Consider the following 8,477-nt stretch of genomic DNA (forward strand, 5'->3'; position numbering starts at 1 on the left):
CATGACTTAGGCGGTGACACAGGATGAGGCTTGCTCAGGATGAGTGTTAGATCACCACGATACGTATGTATTTATTCCCCTTTAGTCTCCTGATTTATAAGCAGAAAGAAGTTTGCATGTGGAAATGGATTAAAAAATCACAGTGTTAATGGAAAGAGTTGTAGACTACTCAAATTATGACTGGCATTATGCATGTTCCTTCGTTTTCTTTTTGAGTATTTCTGTTTTGTGGATGTTAAAAAGACATCTGCGAATCCTTTTCAGGAAAGGAAAACATGCAGATACATTGTATTTGGGCAGTGGGACTCCAGTGAAAGAAGTTTGGCCCTTTTTCCCCCTGTCTCTCCTTCCATATCCAATATACTTTGATTCATGGCTTTGGGAACCTACCTCTTTCGGGAGAGGCTTTGAATTGCATTACAGGGAACCTTAAAGCTCCACTTAGGGAAAATATCATTTGGAAATAAGTGCTTGGGAACATGGATGGCAAATGCAAATGCTTTCCTTTTTCATCATAAGATGTAGAATACAATTCTGAATTATAGAAACAATTAGATAAGACCTTCTAAGAAAAGCACACAAAATGAGGTTCAAATGTCATAGCAGATGACAAATAAGAGGTAAATGAATTTGGGGAGTTTTGACCTGAAATGACCATGCCCCCTGGACCTAACGGACATGCTAATCTCAGCTTGCTCCAGTGTTTCTGACATTTATGAGCAGTTGGCCCAGGCCATTGTGTTCTCTTTCTTCAGATGGAGATGAAGTTGCTTTCAAAATTACCCATAATGCAACCAAATAATTTTGAGGGCAGCCCATAAAGCTGTGTTATCTTTGCAAATGCAGTGTTATTACAATACTGAAACATTTGAAAGGAAATCTTAGGTACAAAGACAGGTAGCAACCCCAAAGATATGAAGAGAACATACCTAAAATCGTTAACATTTCATAGTAAGTTTTGATTGAACTGTATACAATCTTCTGTATACATCTCTTTTATTTTTATAGTAGTTCTAAGTTTTCAAAAAGCACTCACCATTCTGAAGTTCATGAAAACCATAAGCTTTAGTGAGTTTTATCTTCAGTAAATAAAAACAAAGAAAACCCATTTCATTTGCCTTAGTGAATATAAAGCTTTGAATAAAAATTACTGGGTCACAGAAACTCAGTCTCTCTCTTTTTTTTACCTCTGTTTTACATCTACATTGGCATCATGGTATGTGTCTGTATGAGAAACAGAAAATGTCTCATTTTATGTTCTCATTTCAAGAATATTTAAAATAAAACAAAAAATTAACAATTCATGAACCTGACTCCTGTTAATATGCCACTGACCTGTGGACTCCTCTTCAGCACTTAAAGATCAAGACAGCAGTATCTATTGTGAGGGAAGACATATTAATGTAACATTAAAATGAGTCATCTTTAACACATCGCCTAGCAATGAGCATGTTAAGGAACGAACTAATATGGTAGTACAACTACAATTAAAATAAGATCCCTATAAAGTTCAAGTATTATATACCTTTGTTGGAATGGGAAGAACTATAAAAATAGTTTCCTACTGGTGTCATGTTTATCAGACCAGACTGGTTGGGCACCAGGATGAGTAGGAAAATGTGCCTAAAACATATGTGTGGTACAGCAATTAAGTTGTCTGTTGGGACACCCGCACCCATATCAGAGTGCCTGGTTCAAGTTTCAGCCCTCTGTTTCCTATATGTTTCCTATATGTCTTCCTTCAAATGTGCTTCCTGAGAGGCAGCAGATGATGACTCAGTTATTTGAGTCCTTGTTATCCATGTAGAAGATAAAGACTGAATTCTGTGCCCCTCGCTGTCACCTGGCACAGTCCTCGCCATTAGACATTTGAAGAGTGAATCTGCAGATGAGAGATCTCTCTCTGTCCGTCTCTGTATATGTGTGTTTCTGTTTGTCTTTCAAATAACATGAAAATAAATAGATACAATTTTAAATGTTGTTCATGTAGTCAACTCTTCTTTCCATGAATTCTATATCCGCTGGAGGACCATTTCATTTGACAGATAAAAAAGATGGTCTTTCTAAATGTATTATGCTGAAAATAATGTACACTGGTTGATCCTCCACTGGGCATTGTAATTATTGTTACATAATTCAGTGAGTTGTACAAGTGATCAGAAGTATTTCTCTATGTTTTCTTGTTCAGGTAAAAAACACCTCTGTGACAAAAGTAATTTGATGAGACTTCTTCAAGAGAATTTCTACTCAGTTACAAAGAGTACACAAAAGTGATTGACTAACAGTCTTGTTTAATATTATTTTGGTCTGCAATCCAAGGCAAGAGTAGAAGCATATATATATGCCATTTATGTCTTGTATTGTCAAGTCAAACCTTCAGTAAATCATGGTTGATGCTGCAAGATTTTAAAAGCTGACTTCTTTTATAGCATTAAGTATCCTTTTTGTTCACATCACAACCTTTAGCTTTAAAAGATATACAGCAGTGTATCTAAATAAATTATTGACTTAAATCTCAAGAATTATTATCTTTTTAGTTGGTGGGATGATTCTGAAATTAAAGCTGCAAAGGCTTAAACATAGACTATAGATTCATGGAGAGAAAAAATATATATACTGGACTTGCATCTCTGTTAAGACTGTTACTCTGGGGTAAACAAGCAAGTTTGTTTATATGTGAGATCAAATTTCTTAGAAGAAATCTAGAAAATGATTGTTCTGAAATTCATCTTTTATTATTTGTATCTTATGTAGCTCCTTAAGCTTTCTGTTGCTTAGTATGTTTACTGCTACCTACAAAATGGGCAAAAAGTGACATCAAAAGAATTTAGAGGCATGCATATGAGAAAGCAAACAGATTTCTAGAGGCCACTGCTGAATGGAAAAGTAACCATCTTGGTTAATGATCTTTGAATTAAAGTTCTTTTTTGTAAGATTTATTTATTTTACTTGAAAACATTATAGGGAGAGAGAGAGAGAGAGATAAAGGGAGAGAGTTGGGAATCTTCCATCTGCTATTTCACTGCCTGAATGGCCACAACAGCCAGTCCTGGGCTGCTCCAAAGCTGAGAGCCAGTTGCTTGTTCCAGGTCGTCCATGTGGGCCCAAGATTTTGGGCCTATCTCTACTGCTTTCCTAGAGCACAGGGACATAGATTGGAAATAGTGCAGCCAGAAATTGATGCCAGCACTACAGGTAGAGGATTATTGTGCTATGCCACTGCACTATCCCCTGAATTAAAGTTCTTAACATGTCATTCTTGCTGATACATGGTACAGAGTGCTTTGGAAAGTCTAAAACCAGAGTTCAAATGTTACCTTTGCTGTGGACAAAATGTGTTATTATTTTAGGCATCTGTTTTCATTTGATTCCTCATGAAGTAATGATATGACTGTGTCTTAAACCAGATTTGGGGGCAAAGCATTTAGCTGGATTCAGCACCTAGGACTGGATGTCCTACCCACTCCAAGAGTAGCACTTCTCCAGTAACATTGCCTGTGGCGTTTGTTTATTTAATGATTTACTCATTTAAATATTACTTTATGTGAAAGTCAGAGTTACAGACAGAGATGTGGCGACACACACACACATAGGCCAAGAGCAAGACTAAAAAGGAGAGAGATTTTTCATCTGCCTGATTCACTCTACGGATAATCATAGTGATCAGGGCTAGGCCAGGCTGAAGCAGGGAACCAAGATCTTCCAGGTGTCCTGCATGAGTGGCAGGAGCCCAAATAGTTGGAACATCTTCTGCTTTCCCAAGGACATTAGCAAGGAGCTGGATCAGAAGAAGCCAGGACATAAATTGACACCCAACCTATGGCATTTAAGGTTTGGGTACTTCCAAAAGAGACTGACCTTCTTACTAGAGAAATTAAGAAGTGTACAGTGGGGGGCCCAGTGTGATGCTCAATGGCTAAATCCTTAGCTTGCACTTGTTGGGATCCCATATGAGTGTCAATCAGCTCAGCTCTGGCCATTGTGGCCGTTTAGCACTGGAAATTGGCTAGCACTAAGGCTAGTAGAAATTTACTGAATTACTAAGTAGGCCTATTTTATTGTTGAAGGAGTATGCTGGGATATTCAGTAAACTGTACATGTTTCTACAATGATAAAGTAGCCGAATTAGGGTTCAAAATCTATCAGCCAAAATGTAGGGCCATAGAATAATGATTATACTATGTGGATTATTAAAGATATATTGACACAAATGAAGCCAGGACTGGTTACTGAAAAACAGGCTGAATCTCTGGCAAATGCTCTAAAACTAGCTGTAAGACTAATCAAGTCTACTATGGCCCATTGGCACATGAAGGCGATATAGAGTAGCAGAAGTTTAATGAGTGTTTGAGATAGGCAGAAACATAAAACAAGTTAACTTCTTTGGGTGCTAACATCCTTATTTAGAAAGTGGGAGTAATAGGACTATCCATACTTTAAAAATGTTGTGATGTTAAGTTCTAGGACAGTGTTTTGCTTTCTAAATAATACTCTTTATTAACCTTCAATCTGCCTTCAAGTTCTATGGCTTTTTGCTGTAAGTCTTTTAATTCACAGCGAGGTTTGAGAGTTCTAAGGGAGAAAGCTAGGCAGAAGTGTCTTCAGTGTTGCAACTAGAACAATTTTCTGCATCAGTAGAAGGAAGACAAATTGGTGGAGATAAAGCTGGTGGAGGACATCGTAGTCCTCTGGAGCTATTGGACAGAGGTGGGAATTAGAGCAGTACCCTTTGGATCTTGAGATGTGGCAAAATAGCATCAACAAGCAAGGCAAGGTGGAAGATTGGCACCAGAGAGAGTTTACAGGATGCTTGTATTTCAAAGAATACAGGAGATAAGTGATTTCCTCTTTCCTGTAAAGTACTCTTGTCTTCCTCTAGGCAGACCCTAAAGCACAATGTTAAATTGTTTACGTGCCAGATCTGTTAAGGAACTTCCTCATGTGAGAAAATTTTCATTGACTTGGGATCACTTAATACCTGTCTGAAGCCAAGGCTATATCACCTCTATGAATTTGAGATTAGATGGCATTCAGACACTCTATGAACTATGTGAGAAGTCATTTCTGTTTTTTTTAAGATATTTATTTATTATTATTAACATCATTTTATGATAGTAGGCTCCTGGGATTTCCCTTATCCACTCCCCAATTCCCTCCCACCCCCAACTAGTTCCTCTATATCATTACTAAAGTATAGTTCTTCATATACAGTCATATGTCCATCATTGCGGCCATGGACAATGGCAGAGAGTCCAGCATCCTATTGTCAAGACATAGTGAACAGTTTCATTGTAAGTCCATCTTTGTCTGGAAGTAGAGATGCATGCTACATTGTATCCTCACACCTGGATATGTTAGTCTCCATTTCTAAGACTCCAGTATTTCGTTCCATTTGTGTTTTACCTCAGCATAGTTCTGGAACATAATCAAAAGTCCACCTATATAAAAATCAATAAGTAATATTGCTTCCTTTCTTACTAGTGTTATGCTTTTTGAAATGTGTGGGTTGCCCTAGTCCTAAAGATACTAACTGAGAGAGGATCAGAAGCTTACTGAATTTTGCCCTAACTGAAGGCAAATTTAGAATTTGTTTTCTTAGGTGAATAGGCTTTACATGGTAGTTTCAGCCCTAGGTGATTTAGATAAAATACATTTGATCAATAATTCCAGCTTAATGATGATTATGTCCCACAAATGCCTCTTTCTTGAGTTCATTGCCACCAATGTAGGGCAGCACTGACAAACGAACCCACTTCTCTCCCCCATCATTCTCTTGGACGTAAACAGTTCCCTTTGTAGCCTGGAGCATGGTGAGAGGGGATCACTTACCTTGCTCAAGAGAAGATCCCACTCTTACTTCCTCTCTAACAGAAGAGAAAGTACAAGAGGTTGTTTGCATCTGAAGTATGATGTTCCTGTTTCCAGGCTGTTTTATACTTTAACACAGTGTAGGATACGTTTGGTATAAGACCAAAGCAATAGTGTCATTTTTAAAATAGGAAAATTGTTTAATGGCTTGAAACAAATATTTTTATTTGTTTGGGAAGGAAACATTTTTCATTTTTGTTCATTGTGAGTTTGCATATGCTTGTCAATTATGGCAGATTACTTCACAATCAGGAGTCCTTTCTTTTTGCAGTTTTCTCTTTTGCTGAATTCCATAATTCTGACTACAGGACATTCTATTTTAAACATATGCACTTGTTAGCCTTAGGTGCTGCAGTTCTTCAAGGTTCTTAAAATGACTCTTTTTTTTTTTCCTTTTTCTTCCTTGGTGATCTCTTCCACATATGTCATCAGATGCTATATATATAAAGATTTCCTGAGTTTGTGCTCAAGCTCAAACCTTTCTGGGTTCAATTCCCATATACCAATCAGTGAACCTTTAGCCAGTGGGCATACAGAAAAAGATCATGCTTACAACCTCAGTTTTCCTCATTCTCCTTATCCAACTCATCCTTACGTTCTGTCGATTAGACCCACTAAGTATTTCTTGGGTCCCTTATTTCTTTGCTTCCCAATAGTTCAGCCTCCCAATAGTTCAGATATATGCTCTACTAGCCTGCATTTCCACCTACAAATCTTTTTTTTTTTTTTAGCATTTATTTTATTTTATTTTATTTTATTTTATTTATTTATTTTTTAATTATTTAACTTCATTAATTACATTGTATTATACTTACCTGGCAGGGGAGATACCATGATCACCTACAAATCTTAAATGATAATTGTTTTCTGTTTTTCTATCAGGATGACCTTCTTGAAGCACATATCTTCCCATGACTCCATTTGCTCAAAACAGTTTCATGACTGTGCTGGTTTTGAGGTGCAGACCAACATCCTCCAAGGAGCTTACATGGCCTTTTGTGCTCTGCCTCCCAATTCTGCTTTAGCTCCACTGGGAGCACTCACCCTGGTCTTGGTCTTGTGCACACAACCCACATTGCCATTTCATGCTTTACTATTCCCATTTTTCCAGCTGTCTTGGTATGTTCTCAAACATACCAAAGAGTCCCTCTTTGTCCACCTCATTCTCCTACTCTCTCTTAACTACTCAGAGTAATAAAACATTGTTATGGAAGCCTTTGTAATCCCTTATTCTAAATCCAGGCTTTCCACTGCTTATTTCTTTTATGACAGAAAACACGTCTCTTTGGATTTCAGATTGTATGCTTTTTTTATTGTGAAATATTTTTTTCCATTTTAAAATTATTATTATTAGCCTTTCAGATTGTGCTTCTAAGAAGAATACAATAGGTCAACTGGCACAAAGTACTCGTCCAGTAAATACCTAGTGAGAGGATGAATGTTTTGTTCAGGCTTATCTTTGTTGATCATAGTTACTTTTTATACTATAAATCAAAAGAATGCATTTTTCTCTCAAAAATTTATATCTTTTGCTTAGTTTATTCTCTGAAGCTGCATTTCTTATATTTTCCTTAAGTTGTTTCTGTTTTCCTTCTTTAGTTGGTACATGAATATTCATGTGCTTTGAGGTCTTTGTTTAGAATCACCCCTTACATTTTAGTTGTCTCATCAATGTTTTCCCCTCACTTACTATTTCACAGCTTTCTGAAACTTCTTTCAGTGGACGTTCTGTTGAAATCAATCATCATAAGACACAATTACACTCATATTTCACTCCATGGTATACTTCTTAAATTTATTTAGCTACTTTTAACACGTTTGTTCATTGCAAGCTGTGTGGGATTATCATAGACTGTACCCAAGCAAGTTCATTTCCAACCAGTCATTTTTGTGCCCAACACCTTCAGTGACTAGATGCTGCTTTTGTTGAAAGGCTTAAGGCATGTGGTGTTTGGTGACAGAATTTTCAGTTTTATACTTAGACCATGCCAAGCAACAGATGGCATGGGTCATCACAAAATTTATCTTTGATTCTGTATCATTGTTTGCTAATATCAACATAATGTTTGTGAAATGGTTCATCGTTATGCTCATTTTCCTGCTTATTATAAAGCCTACTCTTTTTTTAAGATGCTTATAAATAGCAACACTTCCTTCCCCACATTTTTCCCCCTTTCATGGCCTTACAGAACATAGCTGCAAAGAAAATGTCATAATAAATGAACATCTATCTACTTATCTCTGTCTATTGTCTTTCATAGTCATCATTCAGAATCTCCTCTATTTATTTATTTATTTATTTATTTAATTTATTTATTTTTATCTCCCCATATGGCTAGGTCCAATCATGTGCTTTTGTGCTATGATTGGGTGTATGGCCTAAAGGAATCATAAGTTGGTTTAATACCTTGAACAGAGAAATTATTCCAAGCAGATTACAAAGTTCAATTCGTGACATTAATGGTTGGAAAATAATTTTTATTTTTTTAAAAAAAGTTTTAGAAAACTCATGTATGTGTTTGTGTGTCTCTGTGTGTGTGTTTTCAGAGCTATGTTGAAAGGAGAATTGTGGGAACCACTGAAGTCATTTTGTCATGACAGTTGAACAG

The sequence above is a fragment of the Ochotona princeps genome, chromosome 6 (assembly GCF_030435755.1).
Source record: "Ochotona princeps isolate mOchPri1 chromosome 6, mOchPri1.hap1, whole genome shotgun sequence".
Taxonomy (NCBI): Eukaryota; Metazoa; Chordata; class Mammalia; order Lagomorpha; family Ochotonidae; genus Ochotona; species Ochotona princeps.